At 34.3% G+C, this 26824-nt stretch overlaps 1 long non-coding RNA gene across 2 annotated transcripts; it reads right to left on the minus strand.

Annotated features, from left to right (window-relative positions):
• Nucleotides 1-3922: 3922 nt before the first annotated feature.
• LOC115921654 lies at nt 3923-26605 on the minus strand. 2 transcript variants are annotated; one of them, XR_004063018.1, is made up of 3 exons: nt 26124-26605; nt 8902-8963; nt 3923-6516 (listed from the first exon to the last, which is right to left on the minus strand). It is a non-coding gene; the product is annotated as an uncharacterized LOC115921654 (long non-coding RNA). The 2 variants fall into 2 exon arrangements; XR_004063017.1 differs by lacking the exon at nt 3923-6516 and having other exon boundaries at nt 8392-8963; nt 26124-26603.
• Between the last annotated feature and the right edge of the window lie 219 nt (nt 26606-26824).

Here is a 26824-nt window from a genome sequence, read left to right on the forward strand (position 1 = left end):
GGGGTTAATCCTTTTCACATAAAAACATCAGAATAGACATTTCATCTCAATGCTTCTTGGAAAAGTGAAAAACAATGTTGAATTAATACTACATGTGCATAAAGCTAAGGATATATATACAAACCTTGTGACATATCAGGCATTATATATTAACCGTCTTCGTATGGAGGTACATACATGTACATATATCATTATAAAATTGTGGCTGAAGCATATACAAATATTCTAAACAACAGTCAAAATTAATGCATTTGATACAAATCCAAATATATACACTATACTGCATTCAAAGGTGGTGCACAAAACATATTCTCATAGATCTATATAAATATTACTGTATAAATTGTCTGTTTGGAGCCAGAAGGGTGTTGACTCTGTGTAAAACACAAAAAGAAAGACTTTCTAGCTCCAACACAAGAAATCGCATCTAATCTACAAAGGTTACAAGTAGAACAACAATAAACAAAAACAGCATTTGTACGTGAAACAAATACACACAAACAACCAAACACAAATGGGATTTATCAGTATACCGTGCATGCATGTTAGTATAATGATGGTATCAAGCAATGAAATTAGTATACCATTATACCAGAGACAAAAACAAATCCAAAGACTCTAATGATGACATTAATGAAGATGATTTATCTTGTAAATTTGAAAAGTGCTTTTTCATTACCAATACTCAATATACAAGGAAATTCATATTTGCTGTAATTAGGGCATATAATGCAGCTGAAACAAATCAGCTTTGCCTTAGCTTCTTCCATCAGAGTTCATCATGAAATCGTCCATTCTCTTTTCATTAAATGAAATCAATCCTGTCCCCTCTTTACAAAGTCCTCGCTAATCAGAGACCATAAACCTTCTATTTCTTTCTTCTCAGTCTTGGTGATCTTATCTTCTTTTAATCCTTTCTTCATTCTTCTTTCCTTGTCTGTTTGGCTCTTCTTCATCAAATTGATTCTCCTCATTATAAGTTTCATTTCCCATATATGCACTCTCTCTTTAACATTTTCATTACATGTTTTCAGATGATGATTAAAAATCAAACTACACTCTAAATGCATTGGAGTGGAAATCCACTCTTGAGGGAGTGATATTATGGATCACTTAATTTGGAGTGGAAATCCACTCTCACAATATTAGAATTTGCTCTCAAAAGAGTAATTCAACCACTTAATTAAAGTGGTTGTCAGTATAATTTAGAGTGGAATCAAGTCCTAAGAAAGTGATTCTCTAGAAGGATTTCCATTCCTTGGAATAAGAGAGTACTTGCCGTTTTCAAACCATGTACAGTTTTAAATCTTATTGTCACCTAGCATATGCCCATTGAATAGGGCCAAATCATAAAAAACATATTTGGATACTCATTTAAATTGGTCAAGTACCCTGGCACAGATTAATGAGAAATAATATTTTTGAATTATGAATGTCCAGTGGTACTGTTCTGTGTTTACTCATTACACTGCAGAAATGGTTTATTATGGAAAATAAAAATGTTCAAAACATTGTCCATACATCCTTAGTGTATTTTGTTTAAATACAAGGATATCTACAATTCACACACTATGTGTCCTTCATGCATAACAGAATTGTACAGGCCCTATGATGTATCCCTATGGAACACCTACAATGCAAGCCAACAATCTGATAATCAGAAAAATATAGGTATTTCCAGGCCTCATCGTAGAAATGGTGTTCCCCGGCCGGCCGAGGGTTCGTTACAGGTCCCATACTATTTCTTTTGCATGAATGAAATTAAGAGCATGAGTTTTTTGTATTCATCCTATTTTATAAAACTAGTTTTAATGGATGGACAATATTTTGATCATGAAATAAGGAGGAGAAAAATCAGTAATGCAGTTGACCTCATTTTTAGATACCTGAAACTTAGCTTTTTAGTTTCTTCTCTTTTTGAAGATTATTTGAAAGCTTATGCTCTTACAAGCTGAAATTTCAAACCTGAGCCAAGGTAATCTATAAACATGTGCAACACCTGGAAATATTATAGATTGTCAGACCTTGATAACTAGAGCAACATACAAAATCTGATCGTAAGAAGTGGGTTGAATTTCACCCATATCATAATAGGGTATAAAGTGATGTTACAATAATATAGGAAATCAATTCCTTTTTTTAGACATTGCCCTAGTTCCTCATGATTTAAAGGGTGTAAAGTAATACTATTTGAGGTCAATTTCTCTCCAAAACGATGCTTTTGCTTGAAAGTCTGAAACCTTTAAACATGCTTTTAGAAGGTGATACTTGAAGATATCAGAAGATTTACGGACAATTCAACCACTTCTATTATAATTTCAGTTCTAAAAAAAAGAGGAAAAAAGCTTTTATCTTCAGAAGTATAGTGTATCGTTTTCTGAGTTTGTGTGAGTTGGTGCCTCTATTTTGCTGTTTGCGTTATGCAAGTATCGGAAAGGTTGGTGCTAAATAATACAACTCATTATTACATTTTATTATAACCAGCAACAATGATGGGATAAGGGGAGGGGAATAGAGGAGGAGAATAATGAGGTGCGTTATTAAGCGGATATCAGAGAAACTTGATAAACAGTCCACCGCATTGACAGTAAAAACTCAAATAATATTTGATCACCATTCATCAGCTTACGTAAGATGGTATTAGAAAATTAGATCATGAGAGTATATCTAATTATCTATGCAGGTATTTCATTGAAGCAAGAAAGGTATGGTACATGTACTGCCTTTTTCATGCAATATCAAAACACAACCAAAAGGAAATCTTTTATATATTTCTTCTCTCTTTAGAATCTATGATCTAAATTTCTTCAATATTCAGTTTAATTGTTCCCCATCATTCCCTTTTAACCCTCATTCCCTTTTACCCCTCATTCCCCCCCCCCCCTCCTTTATCTACAGAAGAGCGTCAATCCTATTTCATAAGATGAACACATTTTTTGGCAGTGAGCAGATGATATACATGTAATAGTCACAACATGGGCCAAGTCTATTAAAGATATATAGGTAGTCATTGGCTGTCACATGAAATACAAAAATAATACAAATTAGACACAATTTATTCTAAACAAAATTATTACTTTCCTTAAGTGTTTTGGTCTAATTCAAGCTAAGGTACTGAGCATTGGAATAGACACCTGTACCGAGACTAATGCAATATCAGTAAAGAATACCAATATCATACCAAAACTACCTTGGACTTCTCTAATGTTTTAATATAACATAATACAAAAATTGTTTACCCAGGAAAACCTCAACACAATCAATGATGTTCTTCCTGGAAGCCCTGCAATTATTATTACCCCTGCAATTGCCAGGTACCCATTTACACCTGGGTGGAGAGTGGCAAATGTGGAATACCGGTAGGCTCCTTAGAGAAATGTAGTGTCATGAAAAGGCGCCTCCGGAACACAAAAGGAATAATACTAATAGTCGGTGATATTTGATCATTAGAACTTCTTTTTTGTGTTTATACCAGCCCCACATCTTAATGATGTGGGTTTACCTCTGTGTGATGAAATCATGCTTTTCAACAATAATGCATTTTGCTTTCCGGATGCATCTTTTCTTGCAACTTTATTACCCTAAGCTACTTAAAGGGATCCGGTAACTTTGTCTCAGATTCTAAAACAAAATTCTGGATTTAGCTCATGATGCAATGATAATTATAAACCTTTAGGTTAGTCAGGAACCCCATGACTTTTACAAGCCGATCGCCTGTCTGATTATCAAGATATTTATGATTGGAATTACAAATTTTGAAAACCGTTCGCCTGACGGTTTTCATAACACTACAGTCTATTGGGGGAAACGAGTATGGTAAAACCGGTCACTCAAAGATTTTTACTTTTTTGAGGCACTTCTTGATCATTTTGAAGCGCAATTTTTTTAGGGCTTCAATATTACACCATATCACAGACACTGATAACACATAGGGCAGTGTATCTCAGATTTAGCATTGTTAAATGATCCCTTTAAATGTCAAGACGGACTGGATTTAGAACCCTCCACCCTTGGATTGAGTGCCGAGTGAGTGAACTGTTATATCACACTTCCACACAAAAAGCACAATCTGCGTTATGCAAGAGCTGTAATCCTAAGACCCTGTATCCTGAGACGCTAACCAAGGACATCAAAACTTAAAAGCTTTTATCACATTGTCCAAAGGGTTAACTTAAAAAAAGAAATGTATTAAACAACAATGCTCAAAGCTCACAACGTAGTACATGTTTTATTAAACACAGTCAGGATTCCAGGAAAAACAGAATCACATAATGACCATGTAGCTGTTTTCGTCTGTTCATACAAGTAACACATTTTAAGGGAAATGTATTTAAAGGCTACTCACGTTTTGCTATTGTTACGATAATACATCACAACGTGAGTACCCCTGGGGAAAAATGCTTCTTTTTTGTTTTTAAGGATAATTTACAATTTTGGTCTGTGTGTTATCAAAACAGGAGGCAAGCCTTCTGTTTTTTTGACAAATGCATGTAAATGCTAAACAATTTTTGTTTTGCTTCTTAATTTTTCAAAACAGATTTATAACCCCTGTCATATTTCACTTAAAAATGTTAGGTGTGCCTTCAATGCTTTTTATCTTTTAACTTTACTTCTTGTAGCTCCTTTCAATAGAGAATTCATAAATTCAACCTATCTTCATTTATGTGCCCCTCAATATCGGAGGGAATGCAGTATATCACCCAATGAGACACAGGAAATCAGCAAATTTTGACATAATGCCAACAATGTGAGGTGCATCTGTCATTTGTAATTTTCTTGTTTTCAAGCAATATTAAAGTCATATCTATTTCACACAGAAAATGACATCTTTCTTAAAGAATTTGAAATTAACATTATTACAGTAAATTGAAGGAAAATGTGTCCTGTTTAATAGAAGTGCAAAACCCCACTTTTCCTGTTGCTAAATAGAATATTTATATCATCATGGTTTTCAAACAATGTCAATTTTCAAGACATATATGAATATCAGACTTAAACAGTTTATAGCAAAATTACAACTTCACTATTTATCAAACCTGCTGCTATCAAAATATTTTTAAAATTCTTATTTAAATTAACAAATCAGGTTTAGCTTCCATAAAATGAAGGGTAGGTTAATACAGATATATTGGGAGTAAATGTGGAAAAACATTTTTCTGAAATTATATTTAAAATAAAGATGACATATAAAGATAAAATTATAAGGCTGTAATAAAATGAAAGATAATCGCAAAGGGCCATGGGTACTCAGCCTATAATAGTCATATAATATTGAAGCATTATGCAGCCCTTTACAGACTTGTCACTATAATAATAAAACATTCATTCTCAGCACATTACAGCAATTGTTGGATAAATAAATGATCAAATGAAGGCGACATCACTGTGGAAATGAACGAATATGGAATGAATTTTCTGTTCCTTCTGCTTCACCTTTCTGTCTTGAATGTATTTACATTCTCTAATAAGAAAAAAGAATTAAGTTTTGTTCCCCAACAATTCCTGTTCTCACCAAAAAAAATCTCTAATACTAAAATCCTTTAAAACTTCAAATCTTAAACATGTCTATGAATTGTACATGTATATTTACTATTCTTGCAATAAAATGTGCATTTGGCTGCATAAATTTCTAATATATAAGAAAGTAAAAGAAAATAAAAGTTGTTTGATTGGCATATTGATTGTGAGTGTTCTTTATTTAAGCAACCTTTAAGCAATGCATGTGCCAGAAGTTTGCCAAAATTTCTCTATCATGTCCCTGGTTTAATGTACAATTTATGTCCTAAGTGAAAAAAGCCATTTTGTTTCCAGGAATCAAAAATGGTTCCTTCCCATTTTTCATTTAGCTTTTGATCAATATTCTTTTAATCATCTGAACACTGAAATAATGAAGTTTTTTAAAATCAAATTTGATTCCAGAAAGTCTATTTTGAAGCTCATTTGGAAACAACAACGATTTTGATCAGTATAAATACTGGTAGTGAAAAAAGAGCATCATACTTTAGAATAAACCCTTGAAAATCAGTTAGTGCCTATTCATATTCGATTCATGAAAGTCTATTTTAAAGCTCATTTGGTAACGATACTGTTTTTGATCAGTATATATAGTGAAAAAAGAGTTTCATACTTTAGAATAAACCCCTCGAAAATTAGTTAGTGCCTATTTCAAAAACAGTTTCGAGTGGCATTTATGTTAACCCATTGCTTACTGGAACCTGGTGGTCCCTGTGTTAAGCCTATGGGAATTAGATAATTCAGTAGCTAACGGGTTAATAGTTCAGAGATGTCATCTAGATCCATCACAACAAACAGAAAGATGAAGCAGTGAAACTACGTTGAAATGAATGAATTAAAATTAGATCATGAGGGAGAAAAACGAATAGCACAACACTCTGATGAGTATTAAAGGAAGTCGTTAAGGCACTTCAATCTCTCGACATCGCGAGACACTTACTCGTCAAGCTGAAGAATGTATATGACGAAGGAGCCCAAGCTCACAGTGAATGACAAAATCACCTGCAATAATGTACGTCGACGATGACGATGATGGTGGAGTTGAAGGAAAAAACGAGCGGGAAAAAAAGGATGGAAATGAATGACATTGCAATGATGATTGAAGTTAAAAAGAATACATATTGATGTGTAAAATGAGAATAATATTAGGCCCGTTTTTTTAGTACTGTCCAACACCATGATTTTACTAACATAAAAAAAATCATAGGTTGCTCACCAACTGTAATGATCTTTTTGTCTATTTACAACGTAATATCATGATGTTGGTAAAATTGCAATGTCTAGGTTGTGCATGTACAATGTACAAACGCCAGAGCTCGAAACCACAAAGCTGTAGCTATGAGTTCACAAAATGATATGAAACCAAAATGGTAGTTTCTGTAGTGAACTGTGACAGCTGAATGTAAACATACATGAATGAATTACCTTTATGTTACAAATTACTTTCAAATAAACATGTCACATACATTGTATGAATATTGCAAAATGTGATGCATTATACAGCGTGATCCCTCTTTTCAACAACTGCATAATGTTTAATCCTTTTACAAATACATGTACTGTACATACAGAAGGTGAAGATAAAAGTTATACAACTGTAAATACACATACTGTACACTCATGTAATACATGTTTACTTGCGTGAGGTTACAATACTTATTTCCGTATTTGACACAATAATAATAATACAACCAATTTGTCATCTCAAATGAATCTCGTAAATTACAGTTTTCATACTATACAACTCCATATTTTCAAATGAGGACAGTTCGTAATGTTCATTTAACATTAAAAAAAAAACCATTGAGAGAAAAACAAAGAGATCATCTCTACAATTGTGTTTTCAACGAAGTTAGATCTACACATAGATGATAACATTCATAGAAAATCAATCTTTTCTCAAGATTGTCGCTAGAAAAGTGATAAACTCTGAACATTTTTCTAAATTCAACCAATGAACAAACTGTAATTGTACTGGTAAGACTCCGTTATTATGCGAGCAGAAATATATGTAAACAAACATTGAAGTACAGTCATGAAGTACCCAAATACGTAACTGTTAAGTTAATGAAAACAAAACCATGAACCCGAATACCTCTAATCAATATAACGTACGGATGAAACTCAAATGTTAACTTCCTTAAAAAGAAGTAAAACCTCAAAACAGAGAGGAAAATATAAACATGAACATTGAAAAGAATTGAACATTTGTTAATAAACCATCAAGAATATAAACACCATAATGATATTCATACATTCCCCAGAGTAATAAATGCAGTAAATACATGTAAATGAAGTGAAACAATTATCTGAAGTCCTCAGAGTATACACCGAGATAAAAAATTAAAAAAAGTTAAATTAAACCCTCTGAAAATGAAGATAATAATGGTTATGAAGGTGACCTCCTGAATACGAGCCTGTGCATTACGTATACAATGTAAATATTTGTGGTGAAAATATACTGAAGCTTGGTGTTGGCAGAGCTAGAGCTCAAGCAGAAATGTAAAAAATTATACATTCTAGTTGAACAACGCAAAGCATCATGCATTTTAAAGTGCTTCCAGCTATCTAATCTATGCATAAATGTAGCAAGACAATGTCAAATTCATCCTCGTACATAAAGCATGCTTGTCGATACTTTTGTAGGTTCGTACTAGCCTGCTTCAAGGCTGCTTGATATTTATATATCGTCTGCTGAGGGCTAGAAGGGCGTTAACTTCGTAAAATAATATTTCAGTTAGTGCCCTTCTGGATCTTGGCAGAGGACACATAGTTAGTGTTTGTTTGGGTTTTTTTTCGCCAATGCAATGCTGCTAAAGTAAAATAACATTTTTCTATGTTTAACCCATTCAAAATGTTTTTTTTTAATCATTTAAAATGGGTTTCATAAAAAATATGAACTCAAAGTCTTGAAGCAGACTAAGCATGCAAATGCAGTCCTTGCAAGCAACATTATCAAGCTCACATGTATCATTGGTTTGCCTTGCATCATCACTGTTCACACTCTATAAATAAACAGAGCTATTCACATTCTACATTAGAACCGTTCACACTTCATCAATTGTGACCTTAGTGCAGTTCTAATCAAAGGTTTTTCAACAATTTGTTGTTGCATACATCTGAACATCCGAAGTTCCCGGCTTCTCACCCCTTTCACGAAAAAAACCTAGAACTTCAAGAAAATAGCATGCACGAAATCTAGTTCCTAAAAAAATGATGACCAATGTGAACAGGACTGTTTGTGTAAGTGTGAACAAGCCAAGGAGTGCAAACCAATGCACATGAAAGCCGTGGCTCACGTTTTCTAGCTACAAAACATGTACAATGTACATGTAGGCGAGGGTGAAAATAATGCAATGGTGTGAAAGCAACTGTCTTGGTACTTACTTGGTGGTGTCAAGTATATAGCAGATAAGGGAACCCATACTAAGGGAAAAATGAACGACCAGCTGACGTAATTAAGGGGGAAGAAGGGGATAGAAAATAAATCAGGTTTAGCAACATTGAAATCATAATTGATGTAAATATAAATGTGTAAATACGGTATATGATGATTGAATAAACATGCACTACATTTACTCGTAAAAAATATTATTAGATCCGTCAACTCAAATTCAAATGGGCTAAAGTCTTAATACACTAATAAAAAGCACACAAGGATATACAAGCTGTAATAAGAAGAATCATATATATATATATGCAAATTGAGGACAGCTCTAGTAAGATTTTTCAATTGTTTACACCCAAAGGACAAAATACAATGTATTTCTGCATATCAAATCAGTATGTAAACTAATGAACAATACACAGGTAATTAATACATACATGTACTGTAATAATGAACATATGAACATGTACATGTACATGTACATGTAGATGACAATTACATGAACACTGTATTGCGATATAGCTCATATTCTAAAGATACATTTACAGTACTGCTATAAAACCAAAAACCTTTGCAGCATGAAACTATCATAATATTCTTTACGATTCTATTGCAATCTTTTATTTACATCATAATTTCTTTACACTCCTTCATTACATATGGTGTAAACACAAAATACCTTTTGAATATTTTTGCAAAATAATATTGTGTTCACAAAAAAAAAATTATAACTTTTGGGGTGATTCCCCTACAATGCAGTCTAAAGGCTTGTTCAGACATGACGTGACTAACCATGTTTTATTTCATGATGATTTAAAGTGTAATTTACGCTTTACATTTGCATGTATGTGGCGCAGTTGCCATTCATTTATTTCCTCAGAAATTAAGAATTTCTTGTAATAATTTGATTATGTGCAAAGTGTATTTGTATAGTTACCAAGAAAAATGATGTAATACCTTTGTTTATCTTTCTGTTGGAAATGAAATAAATATGAAATCGCGGCGTTTTACTGCATCATATCTGAACAAGCCTTAATTGAGAAGTACACAAAAAAACAATGAAATCTTTGGATACACATGTGGGTTAAATTGCACAGTGAACTTAAAACCTGTTTATCTCATACATTTGTAGCTTCTACAAGTACAATTCAATTCATCTTCAGTAACGTTAGTTAACACACTGTGCTAAAGCATGCAATGAAAGTGCATTGCATTGGACAATTTGCGTATGGAACGGTATTTCAGCAGTGCACTGCAGTGCTAGGTTGGAGCAGGGAGATACTCTCATCTCCCTGGTTGGAGAAGTCTAGTTTCCAGAAGACACAGAAGGTATTAAAATTGTCTGTTTTATAATCCGAGCCAGATTTATCTTGTCTGCATTTTGGAAAACCAGAAGGACATTAATTATTAAAAAGATGCGAATGAATGCCCTTGTGGATCTCAGCAGAAAGGGTCATCTATTCAGAGCCAGAGGGGCGATAAATCCTATCGTCTGTTTTATAATCAGAGCCAGATTAATTTTGTCCGCATTCTGAGAAACCAGGGGCCCGTTCCTAGAAACCGTAATAACTCATAAGTCTAACTTGACTATCCCATTGAAACGTGTGTTATAGAATTAACACACGTTTCAATAGGATAGTCCCTTTGTTTGGAGCCAGAAGGGCGATAAATCCTATTTTTGTTAAACAGAGTTATCGCCCTCTACCAGACAGATGAATCTTCCTGCTGAGGGCCGCAAGGGAATCCATTCAAATCCTTTATAAATTAATGTCCTTTGGGCAGAAATAATCTGTTTAGATTGGTCAGCCTTAACACCCAAAACAACAACAAGCTTATCAACAGACAATATGAATTTAAATTCGCCCATTACACACTCAACCATTGTTTGGGATGTCAATCTATAAAAAAAAGTAAAACATCTTTGGGTGCTGCTGTACTAATTTCAGAAGTTATTCAAATAGTCAGCACAGGTGGGCACTAAGGGCACTTTGCGCGCCCCCCCCCCCAACCTCCCCCCTTTCCCATTCCTCAGAGATTAAAAACCTAAGATTGCAATGCATTACAGGTCTAAATACACAGCCCTTGATGTTAACAATTTTAAATTTTACCCTGGAAATAATCATATATTTGTTCCTTTTCTATTCTTCCTTTTGCTTATTTTGATTCCTTTTTAAAAACTTTTTGGCTAGATATATTATAACAAGAGGCTCATGCTAAACCATGCGACAGCTGGAAACCAGACTTCATATTTAGCTACTGTTTAAGCAAGAACAGCTGGGATTCTAAAACGGAACACCTCAGAAATCAATGCCTGAATGATAGAACTTAAACTCTTACAGTGTGTAATGACGGATTCATCCTCAAAGTATTGCCACATTTATTAAAAACTGTTACAGATTTCTCAGAAGAGAAAATGAAGCACTCAATTTTGTTCATTGTAAATGAATGGTATTGGGTGAAAATACTGCCTTTGATACATTCTAAATTTATCGAAAGGCGTGTGAGAATTCTTGGAAACTTTGTGATTCATTCATGTAATCAATAACAGTAAGTTTCTACACAGAAGTAAATAAAATCATTTGTTTCAGAAATGAACAACAGTGCCATTAAAATATATTCAGCACGAATGCAGCAAATAACATTTAACAATTTTATTTATATAAAACAAGTGATTAAAGTTATATCTATTTGTATATCTACATAATGCACATCTTTCTACATAATCATGAGACTTTCAATGTATAATACGCATAGATACATCATACACATACATGTAAATTGTACCGGTAGTTAAATCAAAATAAATATGTGCAAAATACAGCTAAATTTTATACTACATTCATCTTCTGTCATTTACACATGTTATCAACTTAATCAAGATAAATAAAACAATATTATATTAAAATCTCTATTAAATGTATTTACAGCTGACTGTCAGTTTCAACACATTGTATACACGTTTATCGAATTAGATGAATATATGATTACATTGTTATTTTTTAGTCCATTTAGAGGCTATGCTGTCTGATATTGAACAAAGCATTATACCGGTAATACATCTACCGGTATACAAAAATAAAGCAAAACACACTCCCAAAGTCAATATTTATCCTACGCATGAACAAGTTGTTCCATATTGCATGTTTATTTAACTTTTTTGTGTTCACGATGAATTTCATTATACAGTTAATGCATGAGTAGCTTGACTACTGTATTTTACCGGTATTTTATTTTTGTGTCTGTTTACAGAATATCACAGTAAAATTAAAGTATATTGTAAATATCCATTTGAGTGTGTCTCATTCGAGATGATAGAGTTGATAGAATGCATGGTGTTTGTGATTCATGAACTAGTGTGTGTGTATTCATGTGTAAATAGGACTGTGTGGACACTCAAATTGTCACTTTGAAAGGTATACTTTACAGAAGTAAAATTATCTATTATTTACATTTTACAATGATGATCAATTCACTAAAACATTTAATATATCATATGTTTGGAACCAAAAAGGCATCAACTTATGTACTTTTCCAGAGTTAACACCCTTCTGGCTCCAAACAGACATCTAATTTCATGTGAGTGCATTATACATGTATATATTTCAAACATCTTGGTGTGTTATAGATATCATCTGTTCAGAGTAGAAAGGGCGTTATTAAATTCATATAAATTCTTGAACAAAGGCCTAAATGTGATTAAAAAAAAGTTGTATTGAATGGGTAATGGTAGTAAATCCAGGGTTTAAATGTAATAATGCTTGGATTAAAATCTCCAGGTTAGCAAAGGACACATGTATACCCCTTTTCTTTTCTTTCTTCATTTGAATTCATGAGTTCTACTCCTAGCCATTCCTCACATGTCCTTGCGATGCGTAATGAATTAAATCATCAAATTGAATTTCAATTTTAGCATGATTGGCCTCCAACCCATCCTAAATCAGATAACTCACAGCCACTCGGGGAAAACATTGCATTAATGCTGTACTATGTGCACTCCAGGTAACAACTTTGGAAGCGGCCATTTTGATTGGGAAACAGAGGTGGACGGAGATAGGGATAGATGGAGATTAGAGGAGGGAGTGAGATGGAGAGAAAAGACTCTTAGGAGAAAAGAAGGCAAGAGAGGAGAGAGAAAGAATAAGAAAAGGAGAGAGAAAGAATAAGAAAAGGAGAGAGAAAGAATAAGAAAAGGAGAGAGAAAGATTAAAATAGGAGAGAGAAAGAGTAAGAAAAGGGCAGAGAGAGAGAGAGACAGACAGACAGAGACTGAGAAGTAGAAGAATGAATACAGGTGCCCTTCCATGTTTCATGCTTTCTTTCTATTTTCTTAAAATATAAATTAACCAAATTTATATATAAATTATGACAAACATACAATTCATGTCAATTTTCAAGCTACAAATGTACCATACTCATGACCATGTTTTATATCCATTCAATGTATACACAGAATAGTAATTAAATAACATAACCCTTACTATTTTCAAATTTATTACAATTATAGTGGAGGAAAATTTTGAATATCAAGTCTTTTATCTGATTAAAATACATTTTTTAAGATGTGGCCAGAGTACAGTAATTGAGTGCTTTTGTTTTAATCAATTTAATATTCAATTCTTTTGGATACATACATTTTGTCCACACATGCCTTTTCTTAATTTCTGCAATTGCAAAGGCCTGCTATGGGTGTGTGGAAAAGGAAACACAATCTTAACTCTGCTACACAACTTGCTTTATCAATCTTTGCTCCCAACAGCATAATACCTTTCCTTTCAGCCTCAAATGCCAATAAAAAGAAAACAGTTTCTTGCTCATACTTGGGGATGTATATATACCCACAATGTTTTTGATCATTGCAGAGAGATCTATAGAGCACATCAGCAGCATTGCTTTCTGCTTAATTATGCACCCTCTCCGATTACGTCTTGCTTGTATCATCAACTCCCTGTATCTCCATCCTCTTACCACATTAGATTGTATGTACTCTCTGCGGCTTTTTATTGATCTACTTCCAGTCTTTATACCGCGAGTCGTGCCGTTCGCTCGCCAAAAAATGAATTCAATAAGGTCAGATCTGACATTGCAGCCCAAATTGTACTTTCAACAATCCTCCCTCCCCACAGAGAGATTACATGCATACACATCATGATTTATGTCTTTCTTTTTGTCTGGACAGGGAGGGGGGAGGGGAGGGGAGAGGGGAGGGGAGAGGGGGAGGGAGAGGGGAGGGGAGAGGGGAGGGGAGGGGAGAGGGGAGGGGAGGGGAGGGGGGGGGGGTAAGGGGATGTTCTTGAAGTATCAATCCTTTAAGACATTAATGCAGGCTTGTTATTACTTTCAAAACTACTGCATTGATTTAATTTAGTGGTAATTATCATTATTACTACTACTAATTATTCTTCTTCTTCCTCTTCTTCTTCTTCAGTTTTCTACTACTACTACATGTACTAATTTTATACTACCGGTAGTATCATTAATTAACACCTATCGAAATTCACAGTGTATTTGTAGTGAACAAAGTGCTTTGACCCCTTACCAAGTAATATTTCCCAAGTTCTTATCCAAGGTATTAAAGTATAAAAGAGACTTTAATACACCTACTGTATACTATACTTAATGAACAATTCAGCAGTTGAGAATGAGAAGGGCCAAAAGTCTAATGTTTTCTCAAGGCTTAATTTGGCCCTTCTCAACACTTTCAAAGAAGTACCAAGTACTTATATTATCCCCTCTTTTAATTTTCAAGTTAAATTTTGTGGTGCATAATAAAAAGAAAATGGAAAACATTAAGTTATACATTTTATTTCTAGGTGTTTTTCTTCTTTAGTGTACAGTATACTTGTAAATTAAAGTTCATCTATACTTTAAAAGTACTTTAAAAGTACACTGCACTGACAATACATGAGAAAATAACTTTTCACATTCAACTTTGAGAATTATTGCCCTTATAAGAGTCTCTTCTTTTTTTATGATTCCGGATTTTAATGGTTAAAGACTAGCTACAGACATATTAAATCACCTGTTCAGGGCTAGAAAGGCTTTAATAGTTAAAGGTAATACAAAGTTTTGGTATGGGGGCCAAGAATATGGTTCAAATGAACATATTGGAAGCATATGCGATCCTACAATATTCAGTGATCGTTGTCGCGGTTGAAATCGAGTCTTAAGTTATAAAATTGTAAATTATAAGCTCTTTGTGTTGTATAGCTCCCTCTCAAGGTCAAGATATTAATTAAGCTATAAAACTATGTTTCTTTACTTAAATTGACCGATTAGCTATTTCCATTGGGAAATTACATATCGCAACTACATATTCTGAGATTTTCATAGTTGCAGCTACCATTGTACGGAAGTAGGCGCTATTTGAAATTTATCAAAATCTACCGGGAGCAACGGTAAATTTTTATATTAAATTTTTCTCAAAAGCAGAAGTGTTTTAGAGGCTAAATTTTCTAGTGCTTATACATGTACATCCACAGGGGCTTCCAAATACATCAAAATTGTAAAAAATCACTGTCCACCCAATTTTCAAAATTTCCCAAAACTTTGTATTACCTTTAAGTTGGCGCCCTTCTGGCTGCAAACAGACAAAATACTTTATGTTTATCAACCCTGTATTTCTATATATTTTGTGGTAGTGGGTGGGAGGGAGGGTGTTTTATGGCTCTTCCTTCAATAGGCGCGTCTTCATCATCTCGAGATTGCCAAATAGCCCGCTATTTCTGATTTGGGAAATAATCCCGAAGTAACAAATCGCGTCTTCACTATCTCGAGATTCGACCTCGAAACTTGAAACTCGACCTTGAGAAATAAGCTCGAGATATTTTGCTCAGCGTTAGCGCGTATTGCGAATCTTCGGTCTAGTGAAGACGCACGGGACAATAGCTGGATATTTTGCCAAATAGTGGGATATTTTGCAAACTATCCCAAGATATCTTGTGATGACAACCCTGACTAAATATCCTTCTAAATGCTACTTCGGTCTGATGAAGACGCAAATTAGCTGGATAGTTTGCGATCGGGATAGTTCAAATAGCTGGATATTTGGCAATCTCGAGATAGTGAAGACAGGCCTACTAATGGCATCAACCAAGTTAATTATCCTTCATTATGCATAACACATGAGAATACTTCAAGATGTTTCTACAAAAAGAGGACTTTGATCAATTAAAACTGTTAGAGGGAAGTACAGTTACAAAATGTACTCTTTATGACACAGTTGAGTTGAGTGCTAGTTAATACTAAATTTCATTAACTCTGGTTATCTCTCAAGATTCTATTCTGAGAAAGATAATGAGTATATACATAAGCTTCAGCATATATGTGTAAATGTAGTTGATAGTTGTTATTTACCTACTGATACATTATGTATGCTCTTATCTCTTCTTTAATAATATACAGTACATGATTAGCAGATATTCTTTCTTTTATCTGTTTCTACTGTCTATCTCTGTAGATACAAATCTTCATTTACAAACGAGTATAAGCTCAAGATTCCCCTTTTCTTTCTTTCTTTCAGCTTCTTTCATGTCCCCTCTCTTTCTGCCCCCCCCCCCCCCCTCTCTCTCTCTCTCTTTCTGTCTGTATGTCCCTTTCAAATGTACATGTAAGAAGCATTTTTAATTTGATTAAATTTATATTTACAAAGAAAGTCCCTGCAATTACAGTGTATATACTATTTACAGTCATTTGCTAATTGACACACAGGTGTAACCTCAACATAACAAATTCAAAAGACAAATTATCACTTTGATGTCATGAGTATTTGAGTAATACATTTGAACCCTTGTGTGTTAGGTTATAGCTTTATAACAGACAACGACTCTACGTTTATTTTACATGGACACAGCAAATATATTGCATAACTGAATGTTATTTGCTCAGGACAAACCATAGGTCCATGGACAAACACTGTTTCTGGTTCACCACTTCCCCAGACTTCCTATTGCTTACTTAATACATGTACATGTACTGGACATTATATTGTTGGTTGGACGTTGTATTGTTTGATTCAAGCAACCCCTTTATCATCATCAAACAGAACAGAAGAATACAAACCTTGCCTGGGAATCTTCATGCTACATATTAGTACAGTGTGTGATACAGTCATTGTGTTTTTAGATTGGGATGTGCAATTGTGTGTATCATGGCATGACGATGATTGAATAGAATGTCAAAAGGATACAAATTTTGATTGAAATATATGTAATGTAACATAATGAAGTGTAAATAAAGTTGACTAAAGTTTGTATTTGTCAAATCATGTAAACTAATGTTAGCCACAGTGCACATACATGTACATGTAGGCTTATATTATGCAGGCTTCATGAAAAATGTTTATGCACAATACATGAAATGTACATTGTACATTTACATGTATGTTAGATTTATTATTTCTACAACTTACAAGTATCATTTTCTTTTAGCAAAGCAAAACAAGTACTTTTTTTTTTTACACTAAATTAATTAGAGGCAGGTATTGTGAGCAGACAGATTTCAATGTCATTGTCATTGTATGTGCAATATATGAAGACGTAGAATGACATTGTTCATGCATTGTAGGGTATGTGTACATGTACTTTTACATTTTGCAGGCGAAATGGGTAGGCCTAGCTACAGTGTACCATGGACAAGATAACACAATAATTCAAATGGGGACTAGATGATATGCTGCACGATCAAATTTGCGACTGTATTACCTACGCAGGCTACAATGGTGGCCTGCATGTACATACTCACACTGCTTTATTCCCCGGGCAGTGTGAAAATTGATTATGTGTGATTTCATTTCAATGAAATGTTATTGCAGGTGACAAATTGGGTAAGCACTTGGACATCTGGAAGTGATCCCATGCAGCTTACCAAAGATATTATCTCGTAAAAACCTTTTCATACCGAGTTGGTAATGAGCTTGGTTGGAGGTTGTGAATGGATTAACATTGTTGAGTAATTAATATCTCAAGGTAAAATTTAAAATCTACATTAATTCAATTGTCAATGAATCTTCAAAATGGATACATGCAGAATTCAAAGGGGAACTATTGATATGAATAATACAAAATGAAAAATAAATACAACACATACTGTATAACGAAATAATCATCATTAAAGGTAATACAAATTTTTGGGAAATATTTCAACAGGATAGGATTATGAAATTTAAAATTTGCATTACCATTGTGAAACCTAGTGTTAGAATAAACAACTTTGAAAAAATTGGGCCCTAAAACGCTAAGGATTTCGAGAAATTATAATCAAATTTATTATTCTTATCATACTCATCATCATCATACTCAATTATGTAGCCTACCCACGTGTAAGTAAGTATAAGTAAGTATACATGACAAAGTCTATATAGTGGACCATACTCACTTGACCCTTGAAACCCCATTGACTCAAGTTATGTCAACGTAGGCTAGATGGCACTGACCTTAACCATGGACCTACTACTACTAGACAAATGCTCATCAGACAGGAATTATACATGCTGTCTGATGGTAAACATCACCCTAGATACAGTACATGTGTATGCTGACTACTGGAGATTTTCCATGATGTAAAAAGTGAACCATACACACAAACATGCACATGTACCTAATGATTATTGTTTTGTTGTTTTATTTTAATTTGTTTTATGTTTTTTTGTTTTGCCTTTTTTTCTCATGAATACTGCTTCACTGCTAACCTAGTCATACACATTACTCTAGCTTTGCTGTTTACTGAATATTGCTATTGCTATATAAAAGGATGAAAAGTGAAAATCAATTTATTTTAGGCCTCAAGTTGCTTTTATTTGTCTGTTTGTCTGTTTGTCTGTTTGTCTGTCAATTATTTTGTTTTAGGAATACTGCTTCTCAGTCATTGTCAGTGCTGTCCAATCATTATTATTACCCTTGATACATGTCATGTATGCTCAGTGTTGGATTGTCAAGAATTGTTTGAAAAAATTAAATTTATGCTTTTCTCTTCAAGAATTAAGCAATTCTTGTGCAGTTGAGTTTCACCACTTTTAGTTCACTTTATAATTTGTTCATGTACAAAATTTTATACAGTGAAGCATTTATAACGGCTTTAACAATCTGTGTCTGGGCTCGTCGGAAACACAGGTGCGAAATCTATTGGCATGATTTGAAGATGGGACAGCTTTAGAGCTTACCATGTACCCGTCACATTCAAGTGTCAGTCTGGGTAATACAGGGTAAAGTATATGAATATGAATATGGCACATACAAAATGATCGTGTTTGTTTCGTCATCCCTTTCAGGACAGGAATTGAATAAATAAATAAATAAATAAATAAATTGTTTCTGGGTAAATTGCATTGGTCACCTTTTCTTCAAATTGGCAACATTCTTTTTTTTCTTCTTAAAAAAAAAAAAATGTACATGGTACTTGGTAGGATTCCTCCAAAAGACGCCGTAAAGGTGTTTAAACTGGAGGGTATTCATTGATCACCCAACGGTGCGAAAAATCGATAACAGACGTACCAAAATTGGCAAAATAATAGATGAAAGGATACCATTTTTTTTTTAAAGCACAAGGCTTGTAAAATAGAAGGCACCTGAACATATCATATATATAAAAATAAATTAATAGCCAATAACAGTACTTACACAATACACATGTACATGTACATGTAGGTCAAAATGTTAACCACTTTCTATTGAAAAACAGTAGTTTTGAACATCTCAAGTTGTTACCAAATTATTGAAGACCTTTAAAGTTTATTTCCTTTTGAGATTCCCTGATGTCAAATTCAATTTCCTAACTCAAAAAACAGTAATGAACATAGTTTATGAAGAGATTTTTGCTACTTCTACTCTGGATCAACAGATACATGTACATGTAGAGCTATACCACAAATATAATGACCAAATGCCAGGAAGAGTTTTGAATATATGTTCATTTACATTTCGTTTGACAAAAGACCAGGCCGTGCCTCCTCCTCCTCCCCCCCCCCCCAAAAAAAAAACACAACAACAACAACAAAAAATACATAGCGACGGGAGAAAAAAATTACCTGGTACTTTGTATTTTCAGTTCAGGTCAATATGCTTTACAAGTCCGAAGATTATTATTTTTTGTCTCAAATATTAATTAATTGTCCTTCCTGTATGTACCGAGTGATATACTGTACGGGCAGAGGACAAATTCCACGATGAGATTAGATTGATACAGTGTATGTGGACTGATCCGTATGATCCTCGTAAAGATGAAAACATGTAATTGGTTGGCAACACAACACCCTGCAAAAGTCCACATAGCAACCGTGAATATGCTTGCAGCTCAACACTGGGAACTAGAATGTAGTTGTGATTAATTAATTTGAATGCGTCATTCAATCATAAAAGGGAAGTGTAAAAGGTAGCACATGTTAATTTATTGTTTTAAACCAAAACTTTCATGAGGTAATGGAAGCAAAGTGACAATGGTATGAAATTTCTCTAGTTTGGATGATGTACTGTATCTATATACTGTTCGTGTATGATTTTACTCTCTAAACAAAATTGAGTGATCACTGACGTCACTCCTATGGAGAGTGAAAATGTAGTGAAAATAGAGTGAACATTCACTCTTTTCCAGGGAAAAAATTAATATTTATTTTTCGGGGGCTACTTTTCAAGCTTGCCTGCATGAAATTAACACTCTAAAATTTGTTTTGCATTGAACTCTATGCAATTTACAGGGGCTCTTTTCTGATTTTCGGGGGCTCTTTTGGGCATTTCGAGGGCTAATTCGCCCCGAGCCCCCGTGTATTTTTTTCACTGCTCTTTTCTTCTTAGAGAGCACTCTAAAATCAATCGATATTTACTCCTAAACAAGTGATCACTGACGTCACTCCCAAGAAAGTGAAAATAGAGTGAAAATTCAATCTTTTTTTTAGAGAGAGTAGGGTTAAATCTGTAATTCTGTAGTACAGGTGTACATGTGTATAAATAGAAATTACATTCTTATTATAATTAACATTTCAACTTACTACATGTACAGTTGTTAACAATCATTTCCTTCAAACTTTCAGACAGATTTCTTTCTTTCTTTTTTGAATTTTATGCCAAAGTGATAAAGCAATCCAACTATATTTACTTTTACAATGCAGTTGTCTTTCACTTCTAATAAACTGAAAGCCTGCGACAGTGGCCTACACGTCGGCTGATTCTTGTTAAAAGCATTCATTCTAAAGGCTACGTGAATCGTAATATCGGAGGAAAGTTCGGGTATGGCTAATCACCGGCATGTTCAGTTAAATGAACAAAATTAACAAAACTATAGGCAGGAAATCAGGCTATAAAACCCACTGATTGGATTAATTAAGATCTCCTAAACTCAAATAATTGGGCAATGATTTTCTAATCCAGCCTTCTCACTCTGTATACAATAACAGAGAGCTGGGGGTTGGAGGAAGACAAAAAATGGGATACACATGTACATGTATGTAAATGCCCAAGCCCCAAGGTAAGATTATAAACAATTTTTTTTTTTAGTTCTTTAAAAGCTCTGTTGTGATAACAAATTTGCTGTAAAAATTAAAATTTTATACATAATACAGGTGTGTTCTTGTGTACATGTAGGTTTTAGGAATAAAATCTATACTAAAAATACATGTAATGTACAGACTTGCCCAATGTGACAGAACCCTTTTTAAGTGCACTTGTTGAAGCGCAATTTGTGCACTAAAATCGTTCCTGTTTTCACGAAGTGACGGTAGTGAGGAAAATCCGCACGCAAATTGTATGGGATTATCATTCACTACCGTCACTTCGTGAAAATAGGGATGAAATGCATGTTCAAAATGCACATTTGTAGTTCACTGTACCTGGTAAATAGTATGTGTATTTTAAAATGTCCATCATGATTCATTGCATTGTTAACCACACTCTGTGCATCTTGAATGGCGGTATGTATGTCAATAACCATTGTACTGCAAAAACCACAATAGTCGTCTAACCACATCCATGTTTGATTTTACATAAATTGTAGGACTACTGTACATGTACAATATAACTGTAAACAATAAAGGTCAGTTTTAATCAAATGTAATTCATGTTCTAACATGATTTAATAGATTAAGTCTATTTCTGTCTACTAAGTGTCCTAGATGATCAGACTTAATCTCATTTTGATATCCTGTTCATTAATTAAATTGTTGTACGGGGACATGAGGAAATGATATCTTGTTGTACACTTTACATTCTATACATGAAGGCCTATTTTCTGCTATTTCATATTCAAAGAATTAGAGTCTTGAGCAGTTTAAAACAGTCTTAAGATTTCCTACATATCTACAAGTATGATTTAATGAGTGCATCATTGTTTTTATTAATGTACTTATCATTTATCTTGTCATGTACAGTACATGTATACTTTTATGAGCTTGCAAAAAAAGAAAAACAATGTTCATTCTAGGCAAAATTTTTACTCTGTCATCAAAATCGATTCAAACTGGCCAACGCGCTGGCTCAATATTGGAACTTTAAAAATCCTTGGCTGTAATCATACAGTAGAATTACACATTTTTAACATCATTAAGCGGGTTGAGTACATGTTTAGTTTCATCTTTCCCCGCCACAGCTCTGCCTTTTAATGAGTTTCAATTTCAAATAATATCTAATATTGTTGAATGCTATTTTCTTGTTTTGTTAAATGTATGTAAATTGCTGATTGTAAATTGTTTTTTATGAGTAGTGGAAATAAATTAAATGAAATTTTAATTTTTTTTCTGCTAACTCACTACAGGGGTATGTTCATATATTTGCTTATTACTCAATAATCATATATTTTATTAAAGTTGTCCCACAAATGTCCATGTCTTGTAAATTATTTCAATGTACATGTAAGTTACAGTCACAGTCTGTGACTACCACTACCGTATTCATTTTCGATTCATGCATACACTTTTCCAAAACTCAAAATTTACTTTCAAACTCTGGATCTGAAAAAGTACCGGTACACTCCCAGACTCCTACTACTTTTCATTCTCTGTTGGGGTACAAAAACACACACTAGGGACACAATGTATCAACTGCAAGTTGAACTTGGTAATTGTTTTCATAGGGGAGACAGTACAAACATCCTACCACATGGCACAACAGATAACCTTGAATTCTGGAGATATGCTGTATGCTGTTCATCGTTGTCTACATGACAAGTCAGTGGTCTATTGATATTGAAATATTGTGCAATGCATGTATGCATGTGTATGTGATAGTAACGAAAATGGGAATTCTTAGTTCGAAGACAGTTGGCATGCATAGGTGAATAATTTAAACAGAATTCATGTGCATGTTAATAATGTTTCAAAAGTAGTTATAAATTATTTTACATACATGTACAGTATGTATGTTATTTGGCAGATCCAGGAGGGGGACAAGGGGCATGATCTCCCCAACCGCAAAACTCAATCACCCCCCCCCCCCCCCCTCATCCCCCCTTTTGACCAAAAAAGGGGGGATGAAAAATGTGAAAACTTTGACACTGAATTTGGTTTGAAGAGGCATCAAATAATTATTAATGACCATTCATTTATTTGTTTTGCTTGTCAGCAATTTTTCAGACTTGTATCCCCCCCCCCCCCCCCCCCCCCCCATTCCAGCATATCTGGATCTGCCACTGGATGTGAGAAAACTGAAGGTCTGAAACAGCTATCAGATAGCAGATATTTCCTGAAATTGGAGTACAGTACGTCTTTGATAACAACTTCATTTGACTGGACTCAGTACATGTCTACAAGTGTGCTATAAAATGTGTTTGATTTGATAATGAGTGAGCAAGTTTCCTGTGAAAGAACATTGAAACTAGACAGTGCTGGCTTCTCTAATTGGATACAGCGATACCTCAACACATAGATGTACATATCTAACACTTACAACTGTACACTGATACATGCAGATCCAATAATAAATTACAATTTTGGCTACCGACTTGGTCCAATGCCAATTTACAGTTTCTCCTGGTTACTCATTTGCAGCAAGCACTGGACTTCAATCATTGAAGGTGTCACACATGTCTTTCAATCTTTGTTCTTTGTAGACCATACACTTCAAGCAGTTACAAGTGACTTTCCATTATCATTGGTTATATTGTGGTCACAATAGCAGTATAACTGACTCCAAATTGATTCCACACAGACCAGTTTTGACCGTTTGGTGTACTGAAATATAGTTTGGTCTGCTGTTGTTCTGTCAGTCTCACCCTTGTGACTGAGGTATTACAGGTATCACAGAAATTCCAAGATAAAAAAAAATGATCAAGATCTATGCTGTGTAGCACTGAAGAGATATCAATTTAATGCCTACGATATAATCATATGAATGCACCTCAGATCGTGATACCTCGGTGTATAGATACATGTTGTAATTCTCAGAGATGGTCTAGAGAACTGCACCCAATATGAAGTATTTTACTTCCAAACTTGAATTTCACATCTAGATATCAGGAAAATTCCAAGATTGTTTTGCTGATACACTGTGTAGCACTGCAGATATACAGGCAATACATGAAGGCCTACTCATATAAATGCACCTCAGATCTGATGATACCTAAAGCGTAGAGACATACATGTAGATGGTATTTCTCTCAGATGGTCTAGAGAACTGCACCCAATGCAAAGCACTTTAATTCCAAACTTGACTTTCGCCTCCAGTTCTGATCATGTTCTTGACTGTAACTCCAAGTCTCCAATCATTAATGATGATCTCCGATAAATTTGATGCTTTGTGAGACCAGATGAAAAGCTAACCTTGATCCATTCCATGTAATACATTGGGTGTAAACTTGTTGGTTTCATCTGGGATGCGAGTGCCTCTCGAAGAGTCCTCCTACTTTGAACAGCAGCAGTTATCACTTTCATATTTGAATATCTGTTTCCTTTAATATCTCAGATCTCAATTTCTCTGCATGTCATTGTTATTACCTTATTGCTGATTACAATGATAAGTGGCAATAAGAAGTAGCTCCATAAAAACATGTACAAAATATCAACATATCCTTTAGGAAAACACCCCCACAATTACATGTACAACGTACATGTAGGAATGTAAAATACTAATACCTTTAACAATTTGACTCAATATATCATTACAAACTTTTAACTCACAAGAATTCTTCTTTGACCTTGCTTAAAGTCTAATCACATTGTCAAGTTCGATTTAAAAACAGAATAAATCAATTGAGCATCTCCCTCACTAAACCTGTACTTTGAGAAAGAAAGCTTCAATATTATTTGTCATAATTTCAAATCAAAGTTAAAAAAACTGTACTGTAGTACATGTATCATACCAATATCCCAATTTGGATAGCTGAAAGATAAAAAAGTTAATGAATTTCTGAAAATTGTAATCACTGTACACTGTAGGTATGGGCACTTCAAATTGGTTGAATTGGTAATGTCACTGTGACAATGTGCCAGACAACTTTCCCAATTCTTCCAAGACACAAAAATGTCAATTTTTCAAAATTTATTACCCAAGGAAGTCTTTTCTTTTTAGAGGGCAGATAATAATTTGCTATCCCCAATATATTTTGAGTAGTCTAGGCCTACTGCCACAAGGGAGAAGGCAGGTCCAAAAAAAAAAGGAAAAAAAAGAATATTTCATACATGGCAAACAGGAGAGTTACCTAGATCTACGGCATAATCCATTAACCAATAGCCAAATTGAGATTCACATACTGTAGATTTGATTTAAAGTGATTTTGTATTTTAATCATTCATAACTCAAAGGTTAAGGTAACTCTCTTAAATGGTCAGATTTATTTCACTATTTCGCTTTTTTTTCCTGCTTTCATACAAGTGAACTTATTACAAAGAATTGTTGCCCTTTAATTTTTATACCCAGCCTTCCATCAGTAAAAAGTAGATCTCTACAGACTCTAGACTATAGACTAGATAAACAATTAAAATACTAAAAAATATGACTAGGAATGTTCAGTTCTCTAGTCTAGAGTCTACCAGTACCAACAACAGCTTATTTGAACATAAAAGATCTGGAAGAATCATTGTAGCCTTGCCCTTGAATTGCCTGGCCCAACCTGAAATTTGAATTGTGAGTTGAGTCTTTCACTCTTTGACTTTGAGACTTGACATTTTCCCATTAAAAACAAAAATTTAAGGCCAGAAATTAAGATTCACTTAACTTCTTAAGTTCAAATTGAAAAATTAATGTAATTTTCATAAGAATGATAAGTGAGGTCTAAAGTTAGTTAGTTGTCTTGCCGACAGACTTACCAGGCACTTTCCAATCTTCGTTTGGGCAGATATCAAACTCGCCGAATATTCACGAATTGCTGTCATCCATGGGACGTCTTCATTATTCTGCATCATCCCCGGGCGCTCCATCGCCACATTGCTCGTGGAGATGGCCCGGTGGCTGTCCGACACCCGACGCCTGCATCCTAGTAGCACCGCTAGTCGAACAACCAAAATTCCCAACAAGCCGCCAAAAAAAGTTATCAAACTGGAACTCAAGAAAACATACCAATATCTATTTCTACACGTATCCTCTCCACATTGTGTAAGTTCACACTCTAGATCAGTTAAGTTTGCAGTCGACATTTTGACAAGAATATTTCCGAAACAAATTCACAGTCAGATCATGTTGTCCGTTGTCGAATTCCCGATCCAGCATACAAAGTAGACCGTCTGCACTGCACTGAAGTGAAGTAAGCGCAAGCAGCTACCTATAGCATCGAAACAAAATGCACCGCCGAGAGCTGGCGGCTGGTCCGGGTTTAGCAGTACAGTGCGCTGGACCAAATCAGCTTCGTCGTTAGCGATCCATATCCATACAACGTTGCTAGCCCACACAAAAATTCACAAACGTAAACGAGCGATAAATGGCTAGTCTTGACTTGTAAACAAATTGCTCTAGGCCTATTTGGTCTGGAGGAAAGTAAATTCATCATCACTATAAATTCCGAGCACTGTGG

Source organism: Strongylocentrotus purpuratus, unplaced genomic scaffold, assembly GCF_000002235.5.
Source record: "Strongylocentrotus purpuratus isolate Spur 01 unplaced genomic scaffold, Spur_5.0 spur5_scaffold_10, whole genome shotgun sequence".
NCBI lineage: Eukaryota > Metazoa > Echinodermata > Echinoidea > Camarodonta > Strongylocentrotidae > Strongylocentrotus > Strongylocentrotus purpuratus.